Source organism: Tachypleus tridentatus, chromosome 7, assembly GCF_004210375.1.
Source record: "Tachypleus tridentatus isolate NWPU-2018 chromosome 7, ASM421037v1, whole genome shotgun sequence".
Taxonomy (NCBI): domain Eukaryota; kingdom Metazoa; phylum Arthropoda; class Merostomata; order Xiphosura; family Limulidae; genus Tachypleus; species Tachypleus tridentatus.
In genome coordinates, this window is record NC_134831.1 from 165,507,806 (window position 1) to 165,527,326 (window position 19,521).

A 19,521-nucleotide genomic window follows, 5' to 3' on the forward strand; every position below is an offset into this window, starting at 1 on the left:
CAGTAAACTAGTAATACATTTTGGGTATTCTAAATATCTTAGAAGCAAATCTAAGAGTGATGCGTAACGATTGGTGTTAGCTTTTGATCAAAACGCGCTATCTACGTAAATCTTTACTAAAAGTCAACCACGTAAAGAGTATAGCTAATTTAGTATGCTTCTCATAACTTATAAAGATCACAATGCGTTGTTTCACTAGTTATTAACAATGTTTTCGGCCGTGATCCTAGTATTATTTGACAGGGTTCATTCACTGTTTATGTTACTGCTAGGTGGATCTATTTAGCTAACAGTGTTGTAAAGAAGTGTATTAGAAATTAAACATTATAAAGATAAGTATGTCAAGCATTTAAGCCAATTATGAAACTGACTCTTTAAAGAAAGGTCCACTTCATGTACTTTGTAGATTTAATGATTAAGCCATGGTTGTGTTACAATCGTGAAACGCAGATGGTAAATTGCTTCTGATTATTTAGCCTCTGGCCAATATTTGAAAATTAGGGACAGCAGCAGATCATCTTAGTAACTTAGCCATATATTCAAATATATAAACCCCTGAAGAGCTTCCCAATCCATTCTAACAACGTCTTGGAATTAAATACTTTAGCTTATCACATAGAATACGTAGGAAGACTTGCTTAAAACAAAAAGTGTGCTTGTGTTACATAACCAGGTGTTTGAACTGGAATTAAAACTAGGACTATGTTTTGTTTGTTTTTGTTTGTTTTTGAAATTTCGCACAAAGCTACTCGAGGGCTATCTGTGCTAGCTGTCCCTAATTTAGCAGTATAAGACTAGAGGGAAGGCAGCTAGTCATCACCACCCACCGCCAACTCTTGGGCTACTCTTTTACCAACGAAAAGTGGGATTGACCGTCACATTATAACGCCCCCACGGCTGGGAGAGCGAGCATGTTTGGCGCGATTCGTGCGCGAACCCGCGACTCTCAGATTACGAAGCGCACGCCTTAACGCGCTAGGCCATGGCAGGCCAAACTAGGACTAACTAACGTTTTTCTTTTATGAATGACATGACCGTGATAAGGCTTTCACTCCTGGTACTTGACAGTGCTTTATGTAACACCTTATAATAACGACCTAGTTCTTTAACACAGGATAGAAGAACTGAAACAAAATGCTTATCAAAACGAGTGGAAACAAAGCTTTAAAAAACTAAAATCTGAGCCCTCGTAAATTTCTGCGTGGTAACATACAACTTCAGAATTTTGGTTACACAATTTTAAGTCCATAAAAATGAAACGTACAAGAAAATTGTGTTTGTACTTCTGTATACTCATCCACTCTATAATGTCTGCTAGTTGTTTTACCCATTCAACACACAGCTGAACCCCCCCATGTATCTCCCATGTGTTAATGTCATAAACTTGTACACATCTCATATCTTAGATAAAGATTCCATAGTAGAACAATTGTTCTATAGGCTTGTTCTTGCTTGCATCTATGTGCGTGCTATGCATTCTTGAAGTAAGGTCATAACTTATTCCAAGGAGTGGTCCAGAATACTTACACAAGTTAGTATGAGTGAATATTTTCCCCATGAATATGTTTATTTAGAATCATCGTTGACGTAGGTGATTTAAGGGTTGCGAGATATCGCAATAGGACCTTGACCTAACTTGATAGTGTATTATTTCATTATTCTTGCTTTGGTGCTTGTTCTTTATGGGCATGTTGGGAAATTTCTCTTTCCTTGCAGTCAATAGTTATTCGTCAAATAATAGAAGTCGGTAAGTTGAGTGAGGATACACTGATTGATACGTTTATTGGAAAACAGTAACTCCTAAGTGTAAGTTTATCTAAGTGGTTCTGCACTGTCGAATGGTTACAACTTCGCTGTAAAATAAACATTGAAATGGTGCAAACGACTCATCACTGTCGTTATGAGGTGCAAATGGCTCTGTGTGATTTAAAACACCATTAAATGACTATTTATATTGGAAGTATGGAACATGTAACATGAAACATTAGTGGACTATCTATCGTGATTCTGTTGTATGTTTGAGTGATTTTAAAGGGTGTACGTCTCCCGTGTTAAACTGAATTAAGTAAATTAATGTGTCACAATTCATACCCTGAACCTTATCAGTTAATACAATGAGCTTCTTTGTGTCACGTGGATTGTCTCTGTTACTGTGACTTTGTATTTATTAGCATCGTAGGATTACATGTACTGTTTTGGAAGTCCTGGCCTATTTTTTTAAATGTTTCTATGAACATGTAAAGCTATATTCACCTGTAAACTTGATATTCCACATAGTGGTAACAGAACAAGCAAGGTGTGTAGAGATGCTTCAACCAGATGTGGCATTTCTATTTTGTTGTCTCAAATCTGTTTCCAAGTATCAAACTGTCGACTTGTTTTTACATCATTCACTGTCATTAGAGTCCACATACACTGCTAGCCAAAATCTTAAGGCCAATGAACATAAAGACAAAATATGTATTTTACGTTGTTAGGCTCAACCATTTATATGAGTAGAGCTTCGAAAGATGAAAATAAAAAAGGGAAACTAAAAATAAAAAACTTTTTTAGCATTTAACAGAGAAAATGTGAACACTATCAAATTAGCCTAAATACAAGTTGGTCAAAAGTTTAAGACCATACTGAAACGAAGCGTTAATCGGTAAACACATAACGAAATTTAGTAATTTGGAAGACATCTCCTGCGTTACATTGGGTAAAAACATGGCAAAGGCTAAAAATTTGACAGAAAAATTGTAGAGCTGCAAAAGCAAGGTCTCTCTCAACGCGCCATCGCTGGTGAGATTGGGCTTAGTAAAACTGCTGTTGCAAATTTCTTTAAAGACCCTGAGGGATACGGAGCGAGAATTTCAAGTGGTCGGCCCAAGAAAATTTCGCCGGCGTTGAGGAGGAGGATTCGACGGGTTGTTCGGCAAGACACCAGCCGATCGTCGAACCAGAATAAGGTCCTTACGGACACAGAATGCAGCTCAGGAACAATAAGACGGCATCTACGAGAGAAAGGTTTTAAAAATCGTAAACGTCTTCAAAGGCCACGCCTCCTTCCACACCACGAAACATCTCGGTTAAACTTTGCTGAGAAGTACCAAACATGGGACGTAGAAAAGTGGAAGAAGGTTTTGTCCTCTAATAAGAAACAATTTAACCTGGATGGTCCAGATGGCTTCCAACATTACTGGTACGATAAAGATATCTCACTGGAGACATTTTCTACACGACACAGTGGAGGAGGTTCCATCGTGATCTTGGGTGCTTTCTCCTTCCGTGGAACAATGGAGCTACAGGTTATACAGGGGCGTCAAACAGCAGCTGGCTGCATTGGCATGTTGGAGAGAGCATCTTTATTGACTGAAGGGCCTCGCTTGTGTGGAAATGACTGGATCTTTCAGCAGGACAACGCTGCAATCTCCAATGCCCGCAAAACAAAGGATTTTTCATGGCGAATAAAGTGATTCTTTTGGACCATTCAACGTGTTCGCCCGAACTGAACTCCATTGAAAATGTTTGAGGGTGGATGGCAAGGGAAGTCTATAGAAATGGACGTCATTTTCAAACAGTGCATGATCTTGGTGAAGCCATCTTCACCACTTGGAATAACATTCCAGCCCGCCTTCTGCAGACGCTTAAATCGACCATGCCAAAGCGAATGTTTGAAGTTATTCGTAATGACAGCGGTGCAACTCACTACTGAGACCTCTTGTTGGACATTTTCTACCCTGTTTAGAACTATTTTTTGATATGGTCTTAAACTTTTGACCAGCTAGTATTTAGGCTAATTTCATAGTGTTCACATTTTTCCTATTAAATGCTAAAAAGTTTTTATTTTTCCTATTTTTATTTTCATCTTTCGAAACTCTACTCAAATAAGTGGTTGAGTCTAACAACGCAAAATGCATATTTTTTTCTTTATGTTCATTGGCCTTAAAATTTTGGCCAGCAGTGTATAACATCAGATTCACTTATTTTGTTTCATAAAGAATTGACAAGGACAAATTGTCTAAAATCTCTAATTTTGTATGTGAAATACAGCTGTAGTGAGGAATAACTTCACTATTGTTCGTATTTTTATGTTCTTGTCTTATTAGATGTTATTTATTCTTGGACTCCACAAGGGGTAATAGTTGCGTTTTTTTGTTGGTTGTTTTGAATTTCGCGCAAAGCTACACGAGGGTTATCAGCGCTGGCCGTCTCTAATTTAGCAGCGTAAGACTAGAGAGAGGACAGCCAGTCATCACCATCCACCACCAACTCTTGGAATACTCTTTTACCAACGAATAATGGGATTGATCGTCACATTATAATGCCCCCACAGCTGAAAGGGTGAACATGTTTGGTATGACGGAGATTCGAATCCGCGACCCTCGGATTACCAGTTGAGTGCCTTAGAATGGTAATAATAATGCTGTCAACAGTTTCCATCTTAAGTAGTATGTACTGTTCATCGTCTGATATTCAAAGTAGAATTGTGTTTCGTTTATTTACTGATATTCAGAATATGTTGGGCCCGGCATGGCCAAGCGCGTTAAGGCGTACGACTCGTAATCCGAGGGTCGCGGGTTCGCATCCCCGTCGCGCCAAACATACTCGCCCTTTCAGCCGTAGGGGTTGATATAATGTAACAGTCAATCCCACTATTCGTTGATAAAAGAGTAGCCCAAGAGTTGGCGGTGGGTGGTGATGACTAGCTGCCTTCCCTCTAGTCTTACACTGCAAAATTAGGGACGGCTAGCACAGATAGCCCTCGAGTAGCTTTGTGCGAAATTCAAAAACAAACCAAACAAACATCGTTTAATGACGTATAAAATATATTTTTGAAATTTCTATGTGAACAGAATATGTTGTATTTCTATTGAGCTAGAAACAGTAAAGCTCACGCGGGAATATGGTTGGATACTTATAGTAAGTGTATTTATAAACAGATATATATTTCTTATGGGTTTTGAAATAAATATAAAGAACCTTAGGAAAGTAATTTGAATTTAATCAATAATCAGTTTATTCTGACTAATGGAATTTTAGTTCGCTGTTTGTTGGACTTTCGGTTTGTTTTCTTTGTTGTAATTTCAATTTGTTCTATCTGTAATTTCAATCCATTTTGTCTTGTGGATTTTTAGTTCGTTTTGTTTGTTGGAATTTCAGCCCATTCTGTCTGGTGGATTTTCAGCTCATTTAATTTGTTGGAATTTCAGTTTGTTCTGTCTGGAATTTCAATTCATTCTATCTGGTGGATTTTCAGTTCGTTCTGTTTGTTGGATTTTCAGTTCGTTTTGGTTATTGGAATTTCAGTCCATTCCGTCTGGTGGATTTTCAGTTCATTCTATCTGTTACATTTTCACTTTGTTTCCATCTGTGATCATTTTAGTTATTTTTGTACATGGTTAAATTCACTGTACATTTTTGACCTTCTCAACTTATAGTGAATTTAACCACATATTTTTATATTCTCAACTTTAGGTCTTTGTAGACCTGAAAAGATCAAGTGTTTCTTGAATCTCTTCCTTCCTGCTGAACTATTATTAACTTTAAGTTTGAGTAGCTGATCGTGATATCAGTTGTAGTTTCTTGTACTCTCTGTCCTTTCAGGGATACGTCCACGAATCTTGTCAGGTAGACTGGGTGGGGACGAATACTTTGTGTAGTTATATTCTGTGGAGTTTGTATTATTAGATTTATGAACATCTCTATTGTGTAAAGTAGTAATTGTGTGAAGTCCTGTTTAGTAAATGTTGTGAATAATGTAATTTAGTTTTCCATTATACATGTTAACAATGCTTATTATAATGTAGTATCCGTTAAATATGTTAACAACGCTTCTCATGATGTTTTCTATTGTACATTGTTTACTACGCTTCTCTTCTGCTTAACTGCAAACCTGCCATGAACATTCAAGACTAATTATACAACGAAGAGAACGAAGTTTTTTTTTTTTTTTTTACCAGCGTCACATGGTTATTAATTTGTTAAATTAATTTTGTTTAGTTAGTTGTTTTCAAAGGTCGCTAAATTCCATGTGTTTGGCGTTCAGGACAAGATATTTCTTTATATGTTTTTCATTTGTTACTCTTAGGAGGAATTTCTTCACGGCATTAAAATGTAGCGTGTGGTAATAACTTCATTCTATACGCTCAGAGTTGTCCATGAGAGAACATGAAAATAAAACTGGATATTTTAATGGCTACGAAGTAAGAAATTCTATAGCATGTTACAAGTCCTAGCGGTTAGTCGGCTTTTAGCAAAAACATAAAACAAATAAGTCAGTAAATAGAAAAATACCTAATTTTCTTGGCCCTCTGGCGTCTTCAACAAAAAGCATTTTGTTTTCTGGCTCGTTTTTTTTTTATCATGCGTGACAGCTGTGAGGCGCGCGAAATCTTCTATTTTACAAACACGATTTCTGAGAGGTTCTTTACCTTTTCCCCTTCCTCACCCTACAGTGGGAAGAAGCGAACTTAATAGCTTCTTGGGGATGCAGGAGGTGATCGTAAGGTCATCTGGTAGCGATTTCCGAAATAATATGGTGAACACGTGTAGCTCGTGCATAGTTCTTATATATAACCTTTACTGAACTGTCTTGAAAAATGAAGGTTTAGTTTGTGAGTTTTTTTCGATTAAGAATTATTAAAATATAGTTAATCATTAATATGCTTTATTTTGATTAATTGTGGTAGTTGATTTGATACGTATATTCCATGTTTCATTAGAACATTGGGTAGTAACTAATCGAGGTAAAGTATATTTTGATGAAAAGATTTTTGCCTCTGGCTTACCGGAGAGGACTATTTGTCACAGATAATCGACAGAAAGGGGTTTTAGTGAAATTGTTGACCAGATAATTTTTTTTTAATTTAGCGCAAACCTACACGAGGGCTATCTGCACTAGCCGTCCCTAATTTAGCAGTGTAAGACTAGAGTGAAGGCAGCTAGTTATCACCACCCACCGCCAACTCTTGGGTTACTCTTTTACCAACAAATAGTGGGATTGATCGTCACATTATAACGCCCCCACGGCTGAAAGGGCGAGCATGTTTGGTCTGAATGAGATTCGAACCCGCGACTCTCGGATTACGAGTCGAGTGCCTTAATTACCTGGCCATACCGGGCCGTTGACCAGAGAAACAGAAATAACACATTGCTCTGCAGAAAGAGTTGTTACTTTCTAGTGACAAGAGTTCTTTGTCAAGGGCTAACACAATCGCTACAAGAAGAAGAAAACAGGAAAAAAAACGGTATACATTTTGTTTTGTATCTTTGACTCTTATGGTTAAGAAATGGAGGTGTGTACTCAGTTTGGTTGCGCCATCTTGTGGTACTTTCGTTGATATTATCACATCTTTCTTCTATATTGATTTCCTCTGTTGTTTTTCCACCTAGGACTGGCATGGCTAAGCGTGTTAAGGCGTGCGATTCGTAATCTGAGGGTCGCGGGTTCGCATCCCCGTCGCGCCAAACATGCTCGCCCTTTCAGCCGTGGGGGCGTCATAATGTGACGATCAATCCCACTATTCGTTGATAAAAGAGTAGCCCAAGAGTTGGCGGTGTGTGATGATGACTAGCTGCCTTCCCTCTACTCTTACACTTCTAAATTAGGGACGGCTAGCACAGATAGCCCTCGAGTAGCTTTTTGCGAAATTCCGAAAACAAACAGAGATTACGAAAGGTATCAATGGCAAAAAATGAATGTTGATAAATCATTACGTAAGATTATTGTATAAACTGATTTTGATTAATCTTTACCTTCACGACGATACATTTATAAGAGTAAAACGAATTCAGATCTTGGTCAAATTTTCATTTTTTCTTTTGACGAAACTTGGTTAGCGAACTCAAATCAATTTGATTTTTTAAATTTTGTAATAAATTAAACTCAGTTTTTCGCACAAAGCTTTCCAAACATCTAATACAATACCAGTAATCAGGCAAGTCTCCACCGTCTTTATCTTATACAGACTAGCATAATACCACTGATCAGACAAGTTTCCACCATTTTCATCTTATACAGACTAGCACAATACCACTGATCAGACAAGTTTCCACCATTTTCATCTTATACAGACTAGCGCAATACCACTGATCAGACAAGTTTCCACCATTTTCATCTTATACAGACTAGCACAATACCACTGATCAGACAAGTTTCCACCATTTTCATCTTATACAGACTAGCGCAATACGACTGATCAGACAAGTTTCCACCATTTTCATCTTATACAGACTAGCACAATACCACTGATCAGACAAGTTTCCACCATTTTCATCTTATACAGACTAGCGCAATACCACTGATCAGACAAGTTTCCACCATTTTCATCTTATACAGACTAGCACAATACCACTGATCAGACAAGTCTCCACCATCTCTATGCTTACGTTGGCTCTGCAGTAAGTCAGTGGATTTATAATGCTAAAAATCAGGTTTTGATATCAACAGTGAGCAGGTATCAGATAACCCATTGTGTAGGTGTGTGATTTAAAACATACAAGCTGCATAAAATGTTTAATAACACACACACATATGCTATCAATTCTGAGAACAACATCTGCAAAAGTAATTATAACAATAATTTAAAATAATGGTTTATTTATAATTTTGAAATAAAAGTGTTATGTTATAGTTTTGTTTTACAGTTAGACTTTAACCTGTTGACTGCCAGGTATTTCAGCTGCTACAATACAACTCTAATGCTTCTTCATTTTGTAACTTTTTTATGACGCAATTTTGGATCAAAAGTGAAACAATTTGTTAGTAGGTCAAATGCATGTATGGTGTTGAGATCTAGCGTTGAAGTTAGGTATTATTGAGAAGGAATTAACTCGTCCGTGGCACTATGTTACCGATCGGCTTGGACGAATTATCTCGTCGACGGCACTGAACAGGTTAAACAACAAATTTACAAGATATGTTTTAAATAATTTTTTCCAAAAAGTAAACAGGAAGACAGTATGGCAAACAGATGCTAAGTACACCATGTCAAGTTGTTGACAGGATACATGAGAGGAAAATGCACATAAAGTAAACTACAATTAGCTGCCTCTTAGAATTTAAAGGGCAAATGTATATATATCTACGTATAGAAGAAACAGAGATAAATGCTTTTATAAGTGTTTTTCTTACTAGGTTTATATAACTTTGTTTTGGCTTACAAATGGTCGTAAATATTCTTATATAGAAATGAATTTTTATATGAACCTAGAGTAACAATTCCTGGACATCAGGGGATATTGGGCGCCACTTTGGTTCATCCTGATCTGGGACCATGGCAAGCTTTTGGAATTGAATTCATCCTGACCTTTCTAGTGGTCTTCACAGTGTTTGCTACGCTGGATCCTAGCAGAAGATCTTTGGGAAGTGATGCACTGGCTGTGGGTATTGGCTATCTGGTTACTTCACTGTCTGGAGTAAGTAGAAATGTATTGGCTATCTGGCTACTTCACTGTTTGGAGTAAGTAGAGATGTGTTGATTGTGGGTATTAGCTATCTGGTTACTTCACCGTCTGGGGTAAGTAGAGATACACTGACTCTATGTATTGGCTATCTAGCTGCTTGATTACCTGAGGTAGGTATACAGGACAGTTTAACGGGAGAGACTGGTCGTCACACAAGTGTGGAATTATCCTTTGGTCTATCAATAAAAAATAAATACAAAGACATGAAGAACATCTGTTAATTCTGTTGTTGTTCATTTAATACCCACGTGGTATAAGTGTAAACACCAGACAGCTGTGGGGCCTAGTATCGGGTATTGGAACAGCGATAAATCATAAAATTCTCTATTACAGTGCCTTGCAAAGTATTCATCCCTGTGCAAAGTTTCCATACTTTGTTGCCGTCTGAGCTTGCAATTACAAAACTTTCAAATGAGACTTTATATCTTTAATCTACTCTAGCTGATAAAGCTAAAGAAACACTGATATTATGAAAATAAGTTAGATTTTCAAAGAAAATTAGAATATTCTCATATGCATAAGTATTCAACCTCTTTGCTAAGGCAACCCTAAACCAATTAAGGTGCAAAACATGAATTTGAAAGGTCACAAAATGACTTTAGTGGTCTTTGTCTGTATATAATCAAAATTATTGAACTTGACTTCAGAGTAAATGTATCTGTTCAAGACATAATTCACACAGTGATACAACAAACCAACCATGAAGACCAATAAGCTTTCTAAACAAGTAAGAGATAAACTGGTAGAGAAGCACAGATCAAGAGAAGGTTACAGTAAGGTGTCAAAATCGTTGATTATCCCTTTTAGTACGGTAAAGTCCATCTTTAAGAAGTGGAATGTTCTTCATACCATCCAGTCACTACCCTGATCAGGCCGCTCTTCCAAACTAAGTGGCTGGCCAGGAAGAAACTGGTTAGGGATGTCACAGTGAGGCCAACAATTACGTTGAGAGATCTTCAAACCTTTGTGTGTGAGGTAGGAGTCAGTATTCATATATCGTCACTATCCCAGTCTTTACACAAAACTAGACTGTAGGGATGAGTGGCAATAAAGAAGCCATTTCTGAAAAGGAATCATCTTAAATCCCTTACGGAGTTGGTGACAAAGCATGTAAATGATACTGTAAACACCTGGTCCAAGGTTTTGGAGTCAGACGAGACTAAATTTTTTTTTTTGTCTAAAATCATAGCGTTATATTTGGCACAAGCCCAAAACAGAACATCACCCAGTAAATATTGTCCTAACCAACTGTCCAGCATGGTGATAGCATCATCATATTATGGTGATTCTTATTATTAATAGGAACTGAGAAGCTTGTCATGGTTGACGGGAAGATAGGTGGTGTAAAGTATAGGTGAATCCTAGAGAAAACCCTTTTTGAGTCAGCCAAGATTTCAAATATTGAGTCCAACATTTGAATTTCAATAAGATAGCGATCTGAAGCACACTGAAGTGGTTTCAAAAGGAGAAAACTACTATCCTGGAGTGGCTCAGTCAATTTTCTGACTTGAATCCGATAGAGATTTGAGAGAGACTTGAAGACTGCAGTCCATCAACAATCCCCAATGAACTTGTCAGAATTGGAGCAATTTTGACAGGAAGAATGGACAAACATCACACCATCCCACTGTGTAAAGGTGGTAGAAACCTATCCAGAAAGACTTACAGCAGTAATTGCTACCAGTGCTGCTTTCACAATGTACTGACATATGGGACTGAATATTTGTGCTATACAGTAAATTAAATTTATTTATTTTTTGCAGGTTTTGCTGATATTCAACTTCCTTCACATATAAGAGTGTTAAGTTTGATCATTAGACTTTTAAGTAAAAACAAGTTTATTATTAAATTGTTTATATTATTTGTATTTCATCAAATGTGACATTATTGGTAGATGGTTAAATACTTTTGGAAGGCAATGTCCTATTTTTATTTTTAAAACTCTAGTTTAATTTTACTGCTTTGGTGTTTAAACTTTATAATTATTTTAAATTCAAATAAAAGGTGTTATGAGTTGGTCTCTGCAAACAAAGCTTAGCTAATTTCCTTAAAATAATATATTCATCATTTGGTGTAGCGTCTTTTGTCATCTTTTGTTGCTTGTTTATAGTATAGTTGAAAACTTGCAGTACCAAAGACGATTGGATGAATTTACAAGTTTAAAGATTTTAAAAATCATATCTGATTTTTATGTTTTAGAGAGCGGAACAGAGAATTATTGATTAAAAACGTTTTATCATAAAATGCAAGAAATGTGTTCTTATATAAGTTTCAGTTATTGTGTTCTGACCGAGGAGCTGACTGTGGCTTACTTGTTAGCATGGCCAGGTTATGTCTCAGAGAATTAGTGACTTATGTCCCGTTGCCACACACACACACACACACACACACAAAAAGCACTCCACACTTTAGGAGTAAGCTCTAATAATTACAATCAAAGTCCGTCGTTCAGTTGCAAAATAGTACCCCAAACCTCAGCGGTGAGTGCTGTGGAATAGCTGTCTTTCCTCTAATCTGTTAGCTCAGTGGATGGTTATACACAGATAAACATTCTTTAGCTTTCTGGAAATTCCAAGAAACAACCAACCTAGGGTTAATAAATAGCTATCAGGATTAAAACGTGTGCAGCAGTATTTATCAACTTTAAAATATAAATTCCAAATCACAGTGTGTGTTCCTCAACTTTCACAATCTTTTATTACTTTAATCTAATTAATTCATCTCGAAAGTTTTTTAATGAATTAAAACTACCTTTATCCTACGAAAATGTACAATTAGTACTGCACTTACAAACATTAGTTTGCATTGAGAACTTATTGTATATATCTGTTCAGGCTTAATCCTAAGCTGGTCGAACAGTAAGGTTATCCAAGTGATGGTTCATTGTAACCTAGTCGGTATAGGTAATTTTCTATTTCACTGATATTTAATAAGCACTTTCATAGGTTATGTTGTTTTTTAATTAAGTTCTAGTCACTTTGGTTAAATACTCGTAATCATACGTTTTAATGATAATATTAATTACTCTAGATACCCGAATAATGTTCTGACCAAATATAGTGTGCTAAATATTAACGTATTCATTGTTGTTTTAATAAATGCATGGCACGAGAAACATATATGAAAGTTGTGACATATTAATATAAACATTTCCTGTATATTGCTTCCTTCTTGCGGGTGTTTTATACTTTGAATTTAAATAGCGTTTATTCGTATCCTAGATACCAGCCACTGGAGCATCGTTCAATCCAGCACGGTCGCTTGGCCCGGCTTTCGTAATGAACAAGTGGCTCCACCACTGGGTAAGTATCTTCTTTAATATATATTCATGATGCAAGCACAAGCAACAATTTGCCGGTTACAGTCTTATAGCGAGATCCACAGTGAACACAGACAGTTCGGTTTAGTAAGCTTAGTAAGTTCACGGTCAAAGTGAACACGTAAAAATAAGTACAGTTTCTTTTGCTACTACTGCAGAATGGTGTAATTACATTGTTCAATATTAATGACTTTAAAGCATCTTAAATTATTCACTGCAAGTTTATAAACAATGCAGAAAATTGCAGAGAATAGTGACAAGTTTAAACCAAATTCCATACCCGGCTAATGTTTAGTTTCGAATATACGAGTTTAGTGTATGAGATAGTTTTAGTTACGTAATTAAGTATATCGTAAAGTACAGACGATATTAATGTTTAATGTTATACACGTTTTATAGCTAGAGCAGAAACAAACGGCTTTCCCAGATAATTAAAAGATATATGTAAAAAGACAGACGAGAGGAGGATTTTTAGGCTTAGGAAAAGTGGTAATATTTTTTTTCACATTACTTTTCATTAAGTAGTCACTCAAACGAAAGGTAGACAAAATTTCCGAAATGTAACAATACAAGCTTAACCCAGAACTCCCTCTTTTGGCAGGATTTAGAGTTTGACCGTTGGCTGTCGCTTTTCATCACACTTCATTGGTTATTAAGGTTTACAAAACACCTTTTAACGTTCATGCGTCAATATTCGTATTGTTTCTAAGTTACCTCATCTAAAGAAAACTATCACTTCCTCGATTTAATTTAGTTTAAACTAGAGTAAATGTTCATGTGGCATCCCAACTCGTACTATGTTTATTGTATTCCAGCCCACCTGACGAGCCTAAGAAATGGACAAAAAATCTCGTCGGCACGGGATGCTTTCTGTTTTTGTTCAGTTTCGTGAAAAAACACACGAAGTTTACATTACCTATGCTAACTGCCCCTAATTTTAAAGTGATAGATTTAGAGGAAAAACAGCTAGTCAACACCACTCATCGTCAACTCTTGACTGATAAATAGAGGGATTAATTGTTACAGTATAACGCCTTTATCGCTGAAAGGATGAGCATGAGCAGGTTGCAAGACTCCACCAGAGAGAGTGATGGATATTAAGGTTTAGTTTGTTCGTTCTGAATTTTGCGCAAAGCTACTCGAGAGTTATCTGCGCTAGCCGTCACTAATTCAACAGTTTAAGAGTAGAGGGAAAGCAGCTAGTCATCACCACCTGGCCGGATATTAAGGAAGGACTTGTTTGGTTGTAGCAGGTACAGTACTGTGTTAGGACAAGACAATATTTTGTTATTCCTCCCATTTTATGTGGCTAATTCTTCTATGTCATTGTGGTAATGTTTCACTGATCTCTGTTGACAACTGAATGAGTCAGAGTAAGAATACTTATCATTCTATAGAACTCATGTGTACTTGTATCAAAGTTATGCCATAAGGGTCCTGCTTGAATGAACGTACTGATCAAATTTACGGTCTGAAACATCTGTCATGGCACCCCAAGCAGTGTCTTAATTATATAGAAAGAAACTAGCAAGGAGTTAGCACTTGGTACCGATATATGCTAGAAGGAATCAGTTTAATAGCACTCTGCAGATAAACCTTGATAAAAACAATGTTTAATACTGCACATTAAGTTTTGTTGCCATGCCAAGGTACCAAAAGTGTAGAGAATTGTTAGTAGAACAGAGAGTTTACATAAAAGCTTTACGTAATGCTGGTTGGACTCTCCAACACGTTGTTGCAAACTTGAAATGCCCCCCATACAATGTCAAGTACATCCTAGATCGTGAGACCAAGACATGAGAATTTGAAAATAGGAAAGGAAGAGGCAGAACACCTAAACTCAATGATACCGATGCTAAGTATCTTCATTTATGCAGCCTTTGTCACAGGAGGAAGACTGCTACTGATCTCAAGCATGTGATAAACAACCATGTACCAGGTGACAAAAAAGTGTCCAAACAAACATTATCAAGAAGACTAAACCAGAATGGAATATTCGGTCATATAGTAGTTTTAAAACCTTTACTTTTATCTATAAATATTGTCAAGAGACTGAAATTTGCTGAAAAGTACAGAAACTGGACTGTTAATGATTGGAAAAGGGTGTTATGGACTTAAATATCCAAGTTTGAATATTCGGTTCAAAGTGTAAGTTGTACGTCCAATAGAAGAAAGGTGAAAGATACCTAAATGCGTAGCACCTATCATGAAGCATGACAGAGGTAAGGTGATGGTTTGGGGGTGTTTTTCTGCTAAGGCGACATAAAATATTTGTAAAATAGATTGAATAATTGACCAATGCAAGTACCATTAGATACAGATCTATCATGGTATATCCATTGGTTTGTGTATTATTAAGTAAAGAATTCTACTACCAAGAAGATAATGACTCCAAACACTCATCCAATCTATGTAGAAATTACTTAGCTAAGAAAGAAGCTACTGGATTCATTCAAATAATACAATGGTCCCCACAAAGCCCCAATTTTAACCCATTTGAGTAGATCTGGGATTTGATAGATGAAAAATTTGGCAAATCAAAAGTTACTTCCAAAGAAACTTTATGGAAATTTTAAGAGAGAAATTTGGAATAAAATCCAAAATGACAGTTTGATTAAATATGTTCCAACCATATGTAAATGACTGTCTTACGGGAATAGGAAAACACAAAATATTAAGTTTGTTAAACTCAAGTACTTCCACTGAGTTTCTGTTGTACTAAATATGAACATTAATAAACTTTAGATGTCTCACCAGTGATTTACCTCCCATTGTCCTTTTACACAGCACTGTATGTATTTAACATATAACACGCTATTCTCTATTTCCACTCAGAAACACACCGAATTGATGTTACTAGCTTCTATTGTCAGGCTGATACACATGATGATGATGTTACTAGCTTCTATATTGTCAGGCTAATACACATGATGAAAGAATATCATTTTTTTTATCGTGTTTAAGACGAGACACTTTTTTTACTTTTCACAGTTGAGAGATATGATTTACGTGTCTGTACTTGAAGACGAAAGATAATGGCTTTGTTATATTGTCCGGTTGTTGTTAATACCTGCCATAATACGATGTTACATCTAACTCGTTTATCGGATAACTACATTCCTCATTTCCCTGTTGTTGAGACATAGGTGTGAAATATGTCAGTATAGTTTCCATATTCCACATCTACTTTACAAGGGTAGGTAATATTAGGACTTACGACTTTTCCGGTATATTCTAGATAGCAATTAATGTAGTCTTAAGTAATATTGTAGAACATCTCTAACTACTAATAGCAATAAATACTGCCTAGAGTCAAGGAGCTATTTGGAAAGTGTTTTTTAGTCTTGCAGTCCAATTGCTAGTAAACCATTTTTGTATGGCAGGTATACTGGTTCGGTCCTCTGGCGGGATCCGTTGTTGCAGGCCTAATCTATGAATACATCTTCGATACTAAAAAGACTGCCAAAACGTTGAAAAAATGCACTAGACGAAATCGACAGAGGTATGAACCATAATAGCATATTTACAATCACTTTAAATTATTTAAGTAAATATATTTTGTGTCACGTCTGTTTTTCGAATTGTAAACCAAAGGTTATCCAGTTTACAAATACTTTCAGTATACCTAAAATACTGATTGGACAAGAATTCTTGTCTACATGATCTTCAGCTGTTTTTCATTTGACATAAAATTACCAGAAAATATTAACAAACCGCTTAGAATATTTTGACAGTGGAAGCGGCCATTTTGAAAACTACATTATTTGGGTTTCTTATTAGATGAGATCAGGGTGATATAATGAGTTTATTACAGATCTGTATAACTTACACTTAAGTTTACTATGGGTGTATGTTGTTTCTTGGCCTCTAGAATCGAATCTAGATGAAGACGACTACGACGATCTAGAAAGATTGCAGATGACCAAAGCCAGAAGTCCACAGACGTCTGAAGAGTTCCGAGCTCAGTGTTATGACCAAAACTTGAGGCTTCCCCCTAATACCTACTCTACCACCCCTTCTACTTACCCAGCTTCCACAGAATCCACCTTTAGAACGCACAGCGCTCCCACGTCCAGCTATGGAGAAATCAGTGGGCCACGGTTTGGAGGTGGTTTTAAGGGTGTGCCAACCTGTATGGAATATGACACTGGGTCCGCAAAGTTCTAGTGCAATGTTCTTTGATACTTACAGTTTGACCTGAACCTTATAATGTTGAAGGTATCCTAGTATATCTTACCTTAGCCCTTCAGAAGTGCGGACTTGTATCCACTGTGTTTAAATTTCAGGTTTACTGAGCTCGCCAACTCCACTACGAATTAATCATTTCTGTATTTGTGATTGAGAGAACCCTGGTGCCGAAAACTAGTTTAATGATTCCACATCGGTTTTTCTGTCGTTACTGCTCACAACTGTAATAACTCAGCTCTGCCGAGCGTATAGTAACGACAAATTAAGTTTCTGGGAGAGAAGAAAAGTAAAAGTACGAGACTTTTTAAATTTACGACATTAAGTTTTAGCGTTGTTAGAGTGAAACATTGTAACGGTTTTCACACACTTTTTGTAATCGGTCTATGTGTTGACAATCATGGGTAAGGTATGGAAGTTTTTTGTTAATTTGATTGTTACGTTCCATGTTAGGCCCTGCCTGGCCAAGCGTGTTAAAGCGTGCGACCTGTAATCTGAGGGTCGCGGGTTCGCATCCCCGTCGCGCCAAACATGCTCGCCCTTTCAGCCGTGGGGGCGTTATAATACAACTGTCAATCTCACTATTCGTTGGTAAATGAGTAACCCAAGAGTTGGCGGTGGGTGATGATGACTAGCTGCCTTCCCTCTAGACTTACTCTGCTAAATTAGGGACGGCTAGCACAGATAGTCCTCTAGTAGCTTTATGCGAAATTCAAAACAAACAAACAAACGTTCCATGTTTTTCACCTAACATTGTCAACCAAGTTAAGCCTAAGAGCGAAAGCAAACCGTTAGGCTTATACTGGCATTTCAGCATAGCTAGCCCTGTTAATTAATACCTTAGTATAAAAGCAACGGATATGGCAGACATACCTGGGTTGACATACTATTATATAGTTTCTTCTTTTTTATTTCTGAAAAACCTCGGAGACTGGCTAACGAGTGAAGTGTTGAAACTATGATAAACTTAACAATATCGTCGTATTACAAATAATCATAAGTTATAGACATTTTAGGATGTTTTTCGAGCTTTCGTCTTGATTTGTTTAGTTTCAAGATTTATAGCGGCACTAGTCCACAGGCAGGGTAGTAGTAAATTTACGCACTTTCAACACCAACCATCCAGGAATTTATTACCGGTGAGAGACAGAGCGCAGATAGTCCATCGTGTAAGCTTTTCACGAAGGCTTTGATAATCATTTTAAGTAATAGTTACAAACGTTTTGGTTTTTGTTATAGGGAGCTCACTTGTAAATACCGGAACTTGATATTGATAAAACGTAACAACGCATTTAATTTAGTACCCAACTGCGTCGATATGTTACATAACAACATTAAATTTAGAACAGCAGTATCGTGTATGCGCTTAAAAATTATGTAATATTCCAAATCTGTTGCAAAACTTAAGTAATTTGTTGTGTATAGGTAATGTGATTTATTGACCTTTACAGATTTTTAGAGCATCAAAGCTCGATTCCATTGTACGTTAACAGAACAGTAAGTGAAATAAACCCTTTATGAGTTTCAGGTGGGTCGGCAAGAGCTTTGCGCTAAAATAACCACAAACATACTACAGCCATCTGTTGTATATTGTTTTACCTAAATGGATTTATAGTACAATTTTGTAATGTCTAATTGACAAAAATGTTAAAGAAACATCATTCCGTATGTTATCCACTGATAAAAGAAGCTAGGAAGAGAAGATACACTGTAAACATGTTTTGTGCATATACAATAATTTTCCACAGCTACTATCAAAATGATTGCAGTAAATATCTGTAAAACTAGTTTCCTTCAAAGGGGAGCCAAAGACAGCCTGAAGGGGTCACCTATTTTAACCATTCGTACTACCCCACAGTAGTTTGTCTGTCAGTAGACACTAAAATGACGTCATATAAGGGACGCTTAAAGTTACAATTTGTATTATTGTGACGTCAGTAAAATGTGCGCATGCCATCAATTACGAGAAGAATTATGCGGTTTATAGCCTACAACACGAGATGACGAATAAATTTTAAAGACAATAAAATTTTGTTACCCTTAATATTGGTTTTATCTTACTCAGCGCAAATATATCTGCTTTTTTTTTAAATTTAGAGTTATGACAATGAAAGTCAACGAAAAACTTTCACGAGTGAAAAATGTCATCAAATATTCTGGATATGTGTTACCACTTGCCAACTATCATAGATTAATAAAATGCGAATTTTTGCGATATTGTTCGAAGTGTGTTTGGGTTTATATTACTACGGTTATTTTAGATTTTGTTGACACATTTTAAACTGAACTGTTTTCCCAAATACCTCTTTATATATGTATATGCGAGACAATAAGATACACGAATTTTAATTCTTAAATGAAAATTATATTTGATTTTTTACATGTACTTTCTGAACCGGAATATTAGCAAATAGAGATAAAAGTGGTTAAAACTTATTTTTGCAATATTGTTTTAACCATTATACAGTAGCTTTTGTCTGTCAGTAAATTCTTGCTAATTTCGAAAATTTCTAGGTATAAGATTACTCTAAATCGAAAGAAATTCAATGGCATATAATACTAGAACAGTG

General features: G+C 36.4%; 1 pseudogene across 1 annotated transcript in view; it reads left to right on the top strand.

Annotated features, from left to right (window-relative positions):
* The window catches only part of LOC143257129 (aquaporin AQPAe.a-like), a 36,800-nt pseudogene extending 17,632 nt beyond the window's left edge, over nt 1-19,168 (top strand). Inside the window, exons 2-5 of the transcript XR_013031696.1 lie at nt 9,195-9,399; nt 12,669-12,749; nt 16,150-16,268; nt 16,638-19,168. The product of XR_013031696.1 is annotated as an aquaporin AQPAe.a-like (transcript). The remainder of the gene's footprint in view (nt 1-9,194; nt 9,400-12,668; nt 12,750-16,149; nt 16,269-16,637) is intronic.
* The last annotated feature ends 353 nt before the right edge of the window (nt 19,169-19,521 follow it).